Below are 13,740 nucleotides of genomic sequence, written 5' to 3' on the forward strand. Positions count from 1 at the left end.
CTCTTATCAGGAAAAAAAAAGTCACTGAAAAGAGCCTTCTGGAACTTCCAAGGAGACCCTTTCAGCTAACGGAAGAGTAAGGGCCACCAGATATATTTAGTGCTGAGGTGGGAATGGGGTGGAAGGGCAGTGTTACAGAGCCCTAGGAGCCTCCAGCTGAGGACAGGGCACCTTAGGAGGCAGAGGGAGAGCACAGACTGGGCAGCCAGTTATGGGTTCAAATCCTGGTCCTGCCATTTGAGCAGGATGGCCTTGAACAAGTGATTTCACATCTCTGATCTTGAGTTTCCTATCTATAAAAGTGGGGTATTAATATGTATCTTCATTGTTTTGGCAAAAATAATGAAATAGTTTTAAACTTTAAAAGAAGATTGGTTTCCTAAACTTTAGTATTTTTAAGTGGTACAAGTGCCAAGCAGTTCAGGTCTGTGAGTTGCTGCCCAAATACCAGCAGTTCTTTGAGACTCGAACCCTCAGGGAACTCACTGCTGCCTAATACAAGTCTGTGCTTATAGCTTTTCAAGTCCCAATGAGGGCAGTTCTTCAGGTCACTACCAGTTGACACCTTTTGGGAAATTACCTGGCAGCAGCTGAGAGCAAAGGACCCAGGTGGCCCTAGGGTGCTAGGACCTTTGAGGTGCCAGGACTGCGCAGTCTTGAGAGGACAAGGGAGGTCTGGAAGACTGGAGAAGAGGGCATTAAGATAAGAGATCGTCCTTTACACCCACTATATTGGTAATTTTTAAATACTAGAACAGTGGTCGGCAAACTCATTAGTCAACAGAGCCAAATATCAACAGTACAACGATTGAAATTTCTTTTGAGAGCCAAATTTTTTAAACTTAAACTATATAGGTAGGTACATTGTTATTAACCTACCTATATAGTTTAAGTACTGTTGATATTTGGCGCCTCCCCCCACGCTGGTATCCTGTGGCGTCGCCCAACCTACCGACACCCCCTACTTCTTCTCAGGCCACTTCTTCAAAATAAACTCGCCCAGGCTGAAAACCGACTTCTGCGCATGGGCCACGAAGTTTCAATCACACTGTACGTGCGCGCCCACACGTGGTATTTTGTGGAAGAGCCACACTCAAGGGGCCAAAGAGCCGCATGTGGCTCGCGAGCCGTGGTTTGCCGACCACTGTACTATAACATCGTGTGTTAGTAAGGTTTTGGTGAAATTGACACAAGCATATACTCTTGTTGACTTTTATTTTTAATCCTCACCTGAGGATATTTTTCTTTTTACTATTTTTATTTAATACTGTAAAAAATGACAACCAATAACATACTGCTTATCTTCACATTCGTATGGATTTTAGGAAATTATTGCCTTTTCCCCTGGAGAAATAACCTAGACAAAATATAAAGTTGTACCACACTGTGAAATCTACAAATTCTAGACATCAACATCTTGAAGACAATCTCGAGGGGTAGGAGGGAGAAAAGTGTTACAAGAGATGAGACAAGCACATATAAAGACGGCAAGCTGGGGAAAAGACCACGTCAATGACTCTGACCCAGACAGTAGGTACCCTTTTCTTCTGGCACCCACGCCACCACTTCAAATGGGTGATTTTTTGGTCTGTGGTCTAAGGAACTCTCTTCAAAATGACACAAGAGCTGCTTTGAGTAGAGGTGTAACAAGAAAGGTTCAAGTATGAGTAAAAGTTACGCCAAAGTCCAAAGTCAGGGAGGAACCCACAGTGAAAAGGCAACTCAGAAGTGTTAACATCTTGTTACTTCAACAAACTGCGTCTATGGGACCTAAGAGGGAATCTAAAAAGGATATGAGGCTTCAAATCAGCATATATATGGGGTCCCTACAAATCCCATTAGGGATACTTGCCTGACTAGATCGGCTTATTCCCTGAAGCAACAGAGACAGACATGGAGACTGCCACTTCTTAACTGCCTTTTCTCCGGGTCCAGCAACTGCTTTCTCCCATGTTGCTGCAGGTGTCTATTGCCTTACGCTTGACATGAAAAGGCGAACTTTGAGGTGCCAGGACTGAGCAGTCCTGAGAGGGCAGAGGGGTCTGGAAGAACAGTAGTCAGCACAAGCTGTGCTCTCATAATGGCTTCACCTTCCTTCGGTCCGGAGAACCTATCCCGGAGGTCAGTCTGAAGTTCGTTTGCAAGCCTGGGGACCCTTCGCTATCCCACAGGGGCAGCAGGACAGAGGGGGTCTTCAGTATTGCCCAGATATGAAATGCCCACCAGTTTAAAAAACAAAATCAGTTTTTCTTGGGGCTGGGTGGGCTCCCCATCCAGTTTTAGCAGGATGTGGCTGTGGCCATGGGGCTCCTGCTGAGCCCTGCGACCATCGAGTGGGTGGGCACTGGTGCCAGCACCGAGGTAGGGAATGTGTAGTAGGAACCCTGCACATCAGGGCCCAGTATCTGCAAATGGGCTCTCAAGGAAGAGCTGGCTGCCTCCCCTTGGCAGGAGGGAACCTGGGGAGTGGGCATGGAAGGCAGGATCTCAGATTCATACGCAGGAGCTGGCCCATGAAGCCAGAGTTGGGCGAGACCACACCCCTCTCCTGCTTGATGTAATGGAACTGCCTGGTCTTCAGGAGCAACTGCCTGGTCTTCAGGAGGTAAGCCTTGCAGATGGTGGGTGACCCGGAGTCCCAGCCTCCCAGCAGAAGGATTTCAACTGGGCGGACCTGGTCATAAGCTGGCCTGTAGCTGATGCTGAGCACGGGCTCCCCACACTGGCTGATGGGGGCTCTCTGGGTCTCAATCTTCTCCTGTGAGATGGGTTCTACCTCCACGCAACAATCAGGATATTCCGAGTGGAAAGTCTCATATCCCCCTTTGAGGAAGTAGACCCGCGGGCTGGCAGGCGGGCAGGCAGGCAGCCAGCAGTGAGGTGAGCACAATGCGTACAGCACTCTCCTCACGCAGCTTCTGCCCGTGGCGGCTGCCCTGGTCCAGCACACCAGTACTACCCGCCCCACCCCCACCCCACCCCCGCCGCCACGGGAGCACCACAGAGTTGATGTTGACGCTGAGCGAGCCGCACCTGCTGTAGGCAGTGAAGGCCAGGTAGGGCCGCAGTCCAGCACCAGGCAGCACGTCGCCGCCTCCTTGCTGAGCATCTTGCGCAGCTGGCGCCCATTGAGCAACGTGACCTTCATGTCGCACCCCAGCAGCCCCGCGCCTCGCGGGTGCCCACAGCCAGGATGCCCACGGGCGAAATATAGGAGCGTGGGCCGGGACTGCGGCCAGCCTACCGAACCTGGAGCCTAAGCCGGAGCAGTCGCTCAACTCTTCTTTCCACCCTGCATGTTTGGCACCTGGCCCGACCACTCGTTGCCCCAGAAACCAGGAGGATATTTTTCCATTGATTTTTAGAGAGAGTGGAAGAGAGAGGGAAAGACAGAAATATCGATGTGAGAGAAACACATTGATTGGTTGCCTCCTGCATGCACCCTGACCTGGGCCAAGCTGAGGAGGAGCCTGCAACCTACCTACTTACTCTTGACCGGAATCGAACCTGGAACCCTTGGGTTGGCAGGCAACGCTCTATCCACTGAGCCAAACAGGCTAGGGCTTGACCTTTTTTTTTTTTTTTAACTAAATTTATTGGGGCAACATTGGGTAAAATTATATAGGTTTCAGGTATACAATTGTATAATATATTATCTGTATATTGAATTGTGTATTTACCACCCCAAGTTAAGTAGCCTTCCATCCCTGTTATAGGTTCAATCAGCGAGATAGACCACTGACTCAAAATTTAAATTTTAAGAGCCTTTATTAAGCTGTCCAGCTGACTACAGCCGCGTCCCTCCTATAGGAGCCTCACAGCTTACAGTGCTGACCGAGAGTACAGCAAAGCCTTTTATCTGCAATACTACAAAGTATTTCTAAAAAAAGAAAAAAACAAACTGCAAAGCGGTTCATTAGCCGTTTCTGATACTGGCTGGGTAAAAGTTCACATAAAGTTTACAAGTACAAACAGGAGGAAAGCAAGGTCACACCTGGCTGGGTTTAATCATAACACATTGCTTTTCTAGCAAGATAATTAGCAATTTTTCTCTCCCATGGTCCCTGCCCCTCAGCCCACTTAGTAATTCTTCTCTGCCAGGCCCCTGCCCCTAGCACAATCACCATTTATCCCTTTACCTTCTTCTACCTCATCCCCTGCACCTTCCCTCTGGTAATCACCATACTGTTGTTTGTGTGCATGCGTCTCCTTTCTCCTCTTTGCTTAATCCCTTCCCCTTCTCACCTAGCTCCCCACCCCGCCCCACTGGCAGCCGTCAGTCTGTTTTCTGAATCTATGAGTCTGTCTCCACTTTGTTTATTTGGTTCATTAGATTCCACCTATAAGTTAAATTGCGTGGTACCTGTCGTTCTATGACTGGCTTATTTCACATAATATTGCCCAGGTCCATCCAAATGGCAAGAGTTTCTTCTTTTTCATGGCTGAGTAGTATTCCATTGTGTATATGTACCACTGCTTTTAAAGTGTGTGTGTGTGTGTGTGTGTGTGTGTGTGTGTGTGTGTGTTGATCTGAGAGAAAGAGAGAGAAAGGGTGAGGGGGAGAGAGATACATCAATGTGAGAGAGAAACATCGATAGGCTTCCTCCTGCAAGCCCCCTGATGGGGATTGAGCCTGCAACCCAGGCATGTGCCCTGACCAGGAATCGAACTGGTGACCTTCTGGTACATGGAACAATGCTCAGCCTAATGAGCCACACAGCTTTTTATCCACTCATCTATTGAGGGACACTTGGGCTACTTCCAAATCTCAGCTATTTTAAATAATGCTACAATGAACATACGGAGATATATATTCTTTAGAATTAGTATTTCAGGATTCTTTGAATAAATTCACAGAAGTGGAATTGTGGGGTCATAAGGAAGTTTTATTTTTATTTTTTTTGAGGTTATTCCGTACTGCTTTCCACAGTGGCTACACCAATCTGCATTCCCACCAACAGTACACAAAGGTTCCCTTTTCTCCACATCCTCACCAACAATTGTTGTCTGTTGATGTATTGATGGCAGCCATTCTGACAAGTGTGAGGTGATATCTCATTGTGGTTTTAATTTGCATTTCTCTGATGATTATTGACATTGGGCATTTTCTCATATGTCTATTGACCATCTGTATATCCCCTTTGGAGAAGTGTCTATTTAGGTCCTTTGCCTGTTTCTTAATTGGATTTGTGTGTGTGTGTGTGTGTGTGTGTGTGTGTGTGTGTTGAGTTTTATAAGTTCCTTATAAATTTTGGATATTAAACCCTTCTCAGATATATCAATGAATATGTTCTCCCATTCAGTGGGTTGGCTTTTCATTTGTTGACTAGAGGCCCAGTGCACAAAAATTTGTGCACTTGGGAGGGCGGGTCCCTCAGCCCGGCCTGAGCCCTCTCGCATTCTGGGACCCCTCGAGGGATGTCCACCTGCTGGTTTAGGCCCGCTCCCCAGGGAATCAGGCTGAAACTGGCAGTCAGACATCCCTCTGGCAGCCCGGGAACCCTCAGGGATGTCCACTTGCTAGCAGGGAGCAGGCCTAAGCTGCAGTCGGATATCCTTAGCGCTGCTGAGGAGTCAGGAGGGGCTGAGGGCTGTTTGCAGGCTGGCCACACCCCCTTCAGGGTGGGGGTCCCCACTGGGGTGCCTGGCCAGCCTGGGTGAGGGGATGAGGGTTGTTTGCAGGCTGGCCAAGCCCCCCAGCAGGGACCCTCACCCCATGGGGGTGTGGCCAGACTGGGTGAGGGACTGAGGGTTGTTTTCAGGCTGCCCACAGCTCCTTCAGGGTTGGGGGAGTCCTGCTGGGGTGCCTGGCCAGCCTGGGTGAGGGGCTGAGGGCCGTTTACAGGCTGGCCATGCCTCCTGGTGACCCAAGCTCCCAGCCTCTCCTTTTTTTCTTTTTTCTTTTTTTCTGGGATTTATTTATCTTCTATAATTGAAACTTTGTAGCCTTGAGTGGAGCCCAGGGCCAGCCAGGGCAGGCAGGAAGCTTGGCTTCCTCCATTATCAGGGGCAACCCAAGCCTCCTGCTCATTCCAGCTCTGTGGCCGCCACCATCTTAGTTGGGTTAGTTTGCATACTCACTCCTGATTGGCTGGTGGGTGTGGTGGAGGGACAGTTAATTTGCATGTTTCTCTTTTATTATATAGGATGGGTGCTGGATTTTATCAAGTGCTTTTTCTTCATCTATTGATATAATCATGTGTTTTTTATTCTTCATTTTGTTTATGTGGTGTTTCATATTTATTGATTTGCAGATATTTACCAACCTTACATCCCCAGAATAAATCCCACTTGGTCATGGTATATGACCTTTTAATGTATTCCTGGATCTGGTTTGCTAATATTTTGTTGAGGATTTGAGCATCTCTGTTCATCATGGATATTGGTCTATAATTTTCTTCTTTGTAGTGTCTCAATCTGGTTTTGCAATTGGGGTAATTCTGACCTCATAAAGTGAACTCTGGAGTCTTCCTTCCTCTTGAATTTTTTAGAATAGTTTGAGAAGGATAGATCTTAGTTCTTTAAATGTTTGGTAAAATTTACCTGTGAAGCTGTCTGATCTGGGAATTTTTTATTACTACTTCAGTTTCACTAGTTGTAATCTGTCTATTCAGATTCTCTGATTTGTCCTGATTCAGTTTCGGAAGATTGTATTGTATGTTCCTAAGAATTTATCCATTATGTCCAGATTGTCCAATTTGTTGGTATATAGTTGTTTATAATGTTTTCTTAAATCCCTTTTATTTTGTGGAGTCAGTTGTTACATCTTCTCTTTTATTTCTTTATTTTAAACAATGTTTTTATTGATTTCAGAGAGGAAGGGAGAGGGAGAGAGAGAGATAGAAACATCAGTGATAAGAGAGAAATGTTGATTGGCTGCCTCCTGCAAGACCCCTACTGGGGATTGAGCCTGCAACCAGGGCACATTCCCTGACTAGGAATTAAACCGTGATCTCCTGGTTCATAAATTGACACTCAACCACTGGGCCACCGCAGCCAGGCTTCTCTTTTATTTCTGATTTTAATTATTTGGGTCCTCTCTCTTTTTTTTTTTTCGATGAGTCTGGTTAAAGGTTTGTCAATCTTGTTTATCTTTTCAAAGAACCAGCTGTTGGTTTCATTGATGTTTTAAATATTTTAGACCGTATTTCATTTAGTTCTGCTCTAATATTTATTTCCTTTCTTCTGCTCACTTTGGGCTTTAATTATTTTTCTTTTTCCAGTTCCTCTAAGTATAAAGTTAGATTGTTTATTTGAGATTTTTCTTGTTTCTTCAGGTAGGCCTGTAATGCTATGAATTTCCCTCTTAGGACTGCTTTCACTGTGTCCCATAGATTTTGGGTTCTTGTGTTCTCATTTTCATTTGTTACAAGGTATCTTTTGCTTTCTTCCTTGATCTCACTGTTGACCCATTCATTGTTTAATAGCATGTAATTTAGCTTTCATGTCTCTGTGTGTTTTTCTGTTGTTGTTTTGGTTTTTTCCTGTGATTGATTTCTGCCGTAATATGTGATCTGTCCTAGAAAATGTCCCATGTTCACCTGGCTGGTGTGGCTCAGTGGCTAAGCATTGACCTATGAACCAGGAGGTCACATTTTGATTCCCAGTCAGGGCACATGCCCAGATTGTGGGCTCAGTCCCCAGTGTGGGGCATGCAGGACGCAGCCAATCAATGATTCTCTCTCATCATTGATATTTCTATCTCTCTCTCCTTCTCCCTTTCTCTCTGAAATTAATAAAAAATATATTTATTTTTAAAAAAGAAAATGTTTCATGTTCACTTGAAAAGAATGTATATTCTGCTGCTTTGGGGTGAAATGCTCCAAAGATTTTATTTAAATCCATCTAATTTGTGTGTCATTTAAGATCACCATTCTGCCAGGGTTCTTGTTCCAGCATTAAGAAGGGTTCAGGAAATCTGGAGAAGGCTGTGCGTAGATTAAATGGGAGTCCAGAGATGAAGCATAATTTTGAAAGGCATTAGGGGGTCAGAGGAGCCTAGTTTAAAGGAAACTAAGATCTACTCATCTCAGGGCTCCATGCTTTTTATTAACACAATTTGTCCTGAGGCAAGGCAGAGATATACACTTCAAAGGGTCAGGGTTTCATATACAGAGGCATTGTCAGAATGGGGGAATTAGCCTATGGCTGTTCAGGTGTTTGGCCAGTAGGAGGCAATAACATGTAGATTAAGATGCCTTGAGCTGTCTGGCAGCAAACAATCAATTTAATGTATCTTATTCAGGTCTGGGGAAATGCCATCAGCCATGCCCAACAGGCTGATGTGACTCAGCCTTGTTGAGTCCCCAAGTTCCATCAACCTTTTGATGAAACTCTTGAAATTATGACATGCTAGAATTGGCTTCTGGCACATTTCCTTGTGGTTTTCTGTCTGAACTATCTATCCATTGATGTCAATGGGGTGTTAAAATATCCTACTATGACTCTATTACTGTCAGTCTCTTCCTTTATTTCCATCAAGATTTGCTTTACATCTTGCTTTACAAGATTTGCTCCAAAGTTGGGTGCATAAATGTTTACAAGGGTTGTAGTCTCTTGGATTGCTTCCTCTATCATTATGTAGTGTCTTTCTTTGTCTTTTACTATAGCCTTTGTTATAAAGTCTATTTTGTCAGATATGTTTTGATACTCCAGCTTTTTCTTCATTTCCATTTGCATGAAATATATTTTTCCATCCCTTTACGTTTAGTCTGTGTATCTTTTGCTCTGAGATCGGTCTCTTGTAGACTGCTTATATATGGGTCTTATTTTCTTACCCATTCAATTTTCTGATATCTTTTTATTGGAGCATTTAAACTGTTTACATTTGAAGTGATTATTGATAGGGAAATATTTATTGCCATTTTATTCTTTTAACTATGTTTTTCTTCTTCTTCTCCTTCCCCTTCCCTTCCCCTTCCCCTTCCCCTTCCCCTTCCCCTTCCCCTTCCCCTTCCCCTTCTCTTTCTCCTTCTTCCAGCTATAGGGTTAAGCCTTTGACTGACCTGTTGGCAATTGCCACAAACAAGTCCCAGCTTAGAGGGCACAGTCCTTTTAGCATAATTAGGCTTGACCTTATGATACTCCCTAGATCTTATCTGTGAAGTAATGGGCTGAGGGAGATGTAGCAAGTGCTGCCAAAACAAGTGAAACTCACAAGAACATTGTAACTATGGTGACCACTACCTTTTTTACCTCTGGCTATAAAATAAAGGCTCAGCTTGCCTCTGGATCTCTCACTCTCTCTCTGTGGCCCAAGCCAGGCACGGAGATCCACCTAGACCCAGCTTATTCTCTTTGTCTTTTCTACATCCTTCACCACCCCCCACCCACCTCAGGCTCACTGAACCCTTGGCTGAGCTGGCCCAGCACAACCCCAGCCTCAGCAACACCTTCGTCTCAGCCCATGACAGACCCTAAAGCAGAGGACACAGCTAAGCCATGTCTGCATCTCTGATCCACAGAAACAGTGAGACAACAAATGTGGGTTGTATTAAGCCATTTAGTTTTATGGTATTTTTTATGCAGCAATATACAACTAATACACATTATTAATTGGCATAATGTTTTTAGAAAGTAATTTGGCAAAACTTGATAAAACCATAAAATTGCTTTTTTGATCTAGTAACTTTAAACCTTGAAATTTATCCTAGAGCTATAATCTAACAGAAACGAAAAAGTATATGCCCAAGTCTATAATAATAAAAGTGTAATATGCTAATTAGACTGGACAGCCAAAGGACCTTCCAGACGTCATTCCAAATATCCTTCCGGACAAAGCCACGGTGGTGGGGGCCGAGGCAGAGGCGGTTAGGGGAGACCAAGCAGGCAGGTGAGCAGTTAGGGGTGATCAGGCAGGCAGGCAAGCAGTTAGGGGCAATGAGGCAGGCAGGTGAGTGGTTAGGGGCAATGAGACAGGCAGGCAGGTGAGCGGTTAGGAGCCAGCTGTCCCAGATTGCAAGAGGGATGTCCGAATGCCAGTTTATGCCCAGTCCTGCATTGGGCCTAAACCAGCAGTCGGACATCCCCTGAAGGGTCCCAGATTGCGAAAGGGTGCAGGCCGGGCTGAGGGACCCTCCCCTACCACACCCCCCTTCACAAATTTCGTGTACCAGACCTCTAGTATGTATATAAGAGCATTAGCTATAACACACAAAAATAGGAATAATGGAAATCTTGAACAGTAATGACTTAGGAAATTGTGGTACATCCATTTGTTGAATATTGTCCAGTCACTCCAGTTTGGCTCAGTGGATAGAGTGTTGGCCTGTGGACTGAAGGGTCCTGGGTTCAATTCCAGCCAAGGGCACGTACCTCAGTTGCAGGCTCAATCCCTGGCCCTAGTCAGGGCATGTGCAAGAGGCAACCAATCAATGTGTCTCTCTCACATTGATTTTCTCTCTCTACGTCTCTCCCCCTCCCTTCTACTTTCTCTAAGAAAAATATCCTCGGGTAAGGATTAACAAAAGTAAAAATAAAATAATACCACTTTAAAAACTGTAACTATGAAGATAATGGTAAAAACATGGAAATATTAGTCATAAATATTAAATATTTAAAAATATGAAATACTACTTGCACAATGATTGCAATAATGTAAACATGATAAGACCTGGAAAGAAATTTCACACACTGAAAGTAATTCTGTTATGGTAGAATTTTGAATTCTACCATACATTCATACATTCATTTATACATTCAATATATATGGTGTCCTAAAAGAAATGTATACACACATTTTAAATAACTATAAAGGCAGTGTTTATTAAAATATATTTCATTTTCAAAATTGAGCTATTAGCTGTTAGAGTTTGTATACATTTTTGGGATGCCCTGTATATATATAAGGACTTAGCACTGTGTATACTTATATATATGTACAAAAACTTACTTGAGGGGGAGTCCATGGGCCCCACTCCCCCTCCCTGCATCAAGGTGACAGATTCTGGCATCACTGCTTTTGGCCTTGTATCCTTGGGATGTAGCCAACCTTCTGTCTGTCAGTTACTGTGTCGGTCATGAAAATGTGCTGCTGGGATCTGCTGTGGGAGCAGAATGGACTGACAGCCCCAGCTGTTGTTTCTCCAGATCCACCACCACATTCTCACCCAGCCATCCTCCCGCGGGCTGCTCCAGCCAAGGGCTGATCACTGTGGCAGTACTAACCCAGGCCTATTCCAGTGTACTGTAGGGGTCCACCAGGGAGGGACTAAGGCTCAAGGATGTGCCAGTGGCCTGGGCAGATCTTTCTTAGAACTGCTCTGACACCTGAGACCCTTCCTACCCAGACTCCTTCCTCCCCTCTCCCCGCCACAGGTGCCAGACCTGCATGGTGGTCTGAAGGCTCTCCCCACCTTCTCCTGTCCCTTCCCCCTTTTCCCTTCACAGGCATTTCCCCCAACACATCTCTTACCCTGTCTCAGTGTCTGCTTCTCAGAGGACCTGAACTAACAGGTTACCCCTCACTCAGGCAGGTGCAAGGAGGTCCTGAGGACACCCTGCCCTCATGGAGCTTGCAGCCCTGCAGAAGAGACTGACCCGTCAACCTGCAGTGACAACACACTGAGATCCACGCAGTGAAGGAGCATGAGGGGCAGACTCGTGTGGGAGCACAGGGGAGGGGCACCTAACAGCCTGGGACGGGAGGTGGGCCGGAAGGACTTCCCAGAAGAGGGGACCTGGTGCGGAAACCCCTAAGTGTGAGTTAAAAGAAGCTAATGCTAATAATATCAAAGGCATATAACAGTGACATACCAGACGCTTTACATGTATTGATTTACGTAATCCCCACAGCAATCCTATTATCTCCCTGTTTCTGATGGGGAGATCAAGGCATAGGGAGGGTAAGTGGTTTCCCACCAGCCAGTGCTAGACCTGGGATCTGGGAAAGGTAGGCTGGCTCTCGTTTTCATGCTCTTAGCACTATCCCGAGTTCGCCGGGTGAGACAGGCTACGTATGTGCACGTAGCCTCTACCCAAGCCAGAACTGCGCCGGTGTGTGTGGTTTTGTGTAGTCAGGGCCAACCAGGCGACTGACGTCGCACAGAAATTTGAATAAGAAAAGTTCAATGTGAAGAATAATTATTCTGTAAGGAGTTATTACCATTATAACAGGGGATTAGAGTGATGAGGGACTAGTTTATAGAAATGAAGAGAACTCTAGGAATACATGAGGAGCAGCCCACGCCCCTGACCTGGCTGAGCCAGGCCTCATTGGAGAAGGTGCCGGCATGGCTCATGCTGAGAAGAACTTGCTGGAAATACCCTCTTCGGGGTAACAGGGAAGACATCCCCAGCAGGTGCCCCACTTCGGAACTTGATTCAAAGTCGCCTGAGGGAACGCTGGGGTCCCTGGGGAGGGGCCTCACCAGCAGCACTCTGCTGAGAGCCACGGAAGGGATGCCAGGGCAGCCGCAGGGCCCCGACACCCAGGAGGGGCCCAACACCCAGGAGGAGCAATGGCCCTGCAAGAGCCTGGCACGAGGGGCACCATGAAACCAGGAAGAGAAAAGTCCAGTCCTGCCCCAGGGTCCCTCCAGCGCCCTATCCTAACAACATCCAACACTGTGCCAACTGGGGAGAGATGCTTAGCATGCCCGTCTCCATTTTCTCAGGCAAGGAAGAATGGATTTGTAAGTGAAAGGCAATAAATCAATAACTGCTTCAATTGTGGGGGACATCTGTAATACTGTCAACAATAAAAAATACAACACCCAGCATGCCAGCATAGAGTGCAAGAGAGGGTGCGGGGAGAGGTGAGGCTGAGGGGCCTGGCAGGATCCAGAGTACACAGGGCCTTGTGGGCCATGGCGAGATTTCCAGGGTTTATTGTAAGTGCAGTGGGAGCCTTCCCTCATTGATGATGCCTCCTCAGAATCACAATGTTGTTGTTCTTACTGATGATGATGATGGGTGAAGCCTTTCAACCCACCGGGATGCCTGAGAGCTCCCTGACTGAGGCAGGGTGAGGAAAAGGAACGAAATGGTCTGTAAAGCATCACAGATTGTTCAGAACAAAGGCTAATGGAGGTGAGCCCCGTGCTTGTGGCTGGACCCTGCCCTCTCCTTCCCGCGTGCCTCTCCCTCTGCTCTCCGCCCTGCACCCTCTAACTCAGCCCCGGAGCTCTCGCAGGCTGGAAGCACACGCTTATTATTGCGCTGCCTGCGCCCCCTGGACTCAAAGCCTCCCTGGCCCTGGAGTTCTTCCAACTCACCCCTGAGAGCCTTCCCCTACCCCCCCCCCCCCCAAACCAGGGCCCTGCTCCCTGCTGCACATCGAGGGTAAATCATATCCAGGATCAACCCAGGTTCTCTCCGCCTCTACCCTCCCTCTCACCCACCTGCTGCACGGGATGGTTGCGGGCACTGCAGGCCTGGCGAAGCGACAAACTGGAGCCAGAGCCCACGTGGAAAGAGGGGAAGGGGCGACAGCACACAGACAGCAGTGTCACCGCTTCATAGTCAGACCTTCTGATGATCGTACAGATTCTACTTGTCATCAAACAAGACCTGCCAGAGCCTGACACCTCGGACTGACCACTGCATGGGCAGGGACCCTTACAGCCTGGCCATAATCTGCGTCTTTCCCACGACACGGTCAGGTGGACACTGCTCACTGGCTCCGTTTTCCAAGACCCCAAGTCAATGTCAGCGTGGAATTTTGTGTGCCCCACCTGCGAGCAAAGGGCCCGGCCCCTTTTTCCAACAGAGGGCCTCCCTCACTTTCCTGGGTCCCCGAGC

At 46.8% G+C, this 13,740-nt stretch overlaps 1 pseudogene; it reads right to left on the bottom strand.

Annotated features, from left to right (window-relative positions):
• Window positions 1–1,974: 1,974 nt before the first annotated feature.
• Window positions 1,975–3,148, bottom strand: LOC118662089 (annotated as a pseudogene).
• Between the last annotated feature and the right edge of the window lie 10,592 nt (window positions 3,149–13,740).

The sequence above is a fragment of the Myotis myotis genome, unplaced genomic scaffold, assembly GCF_014108235.1.
Source record: "Myotis myotis isolate mMyoMyo1 unplaced genomic scaffold, mMyoMyo1.p scaffold_m19_p_8, whole genome shotgun sequence".
Lineage (NCBI taxonomy): Eukaryota > Metazoa > Chordata > Mammalia > Chiroptera > Vespertilionidae > Myotis > Myotis myotis.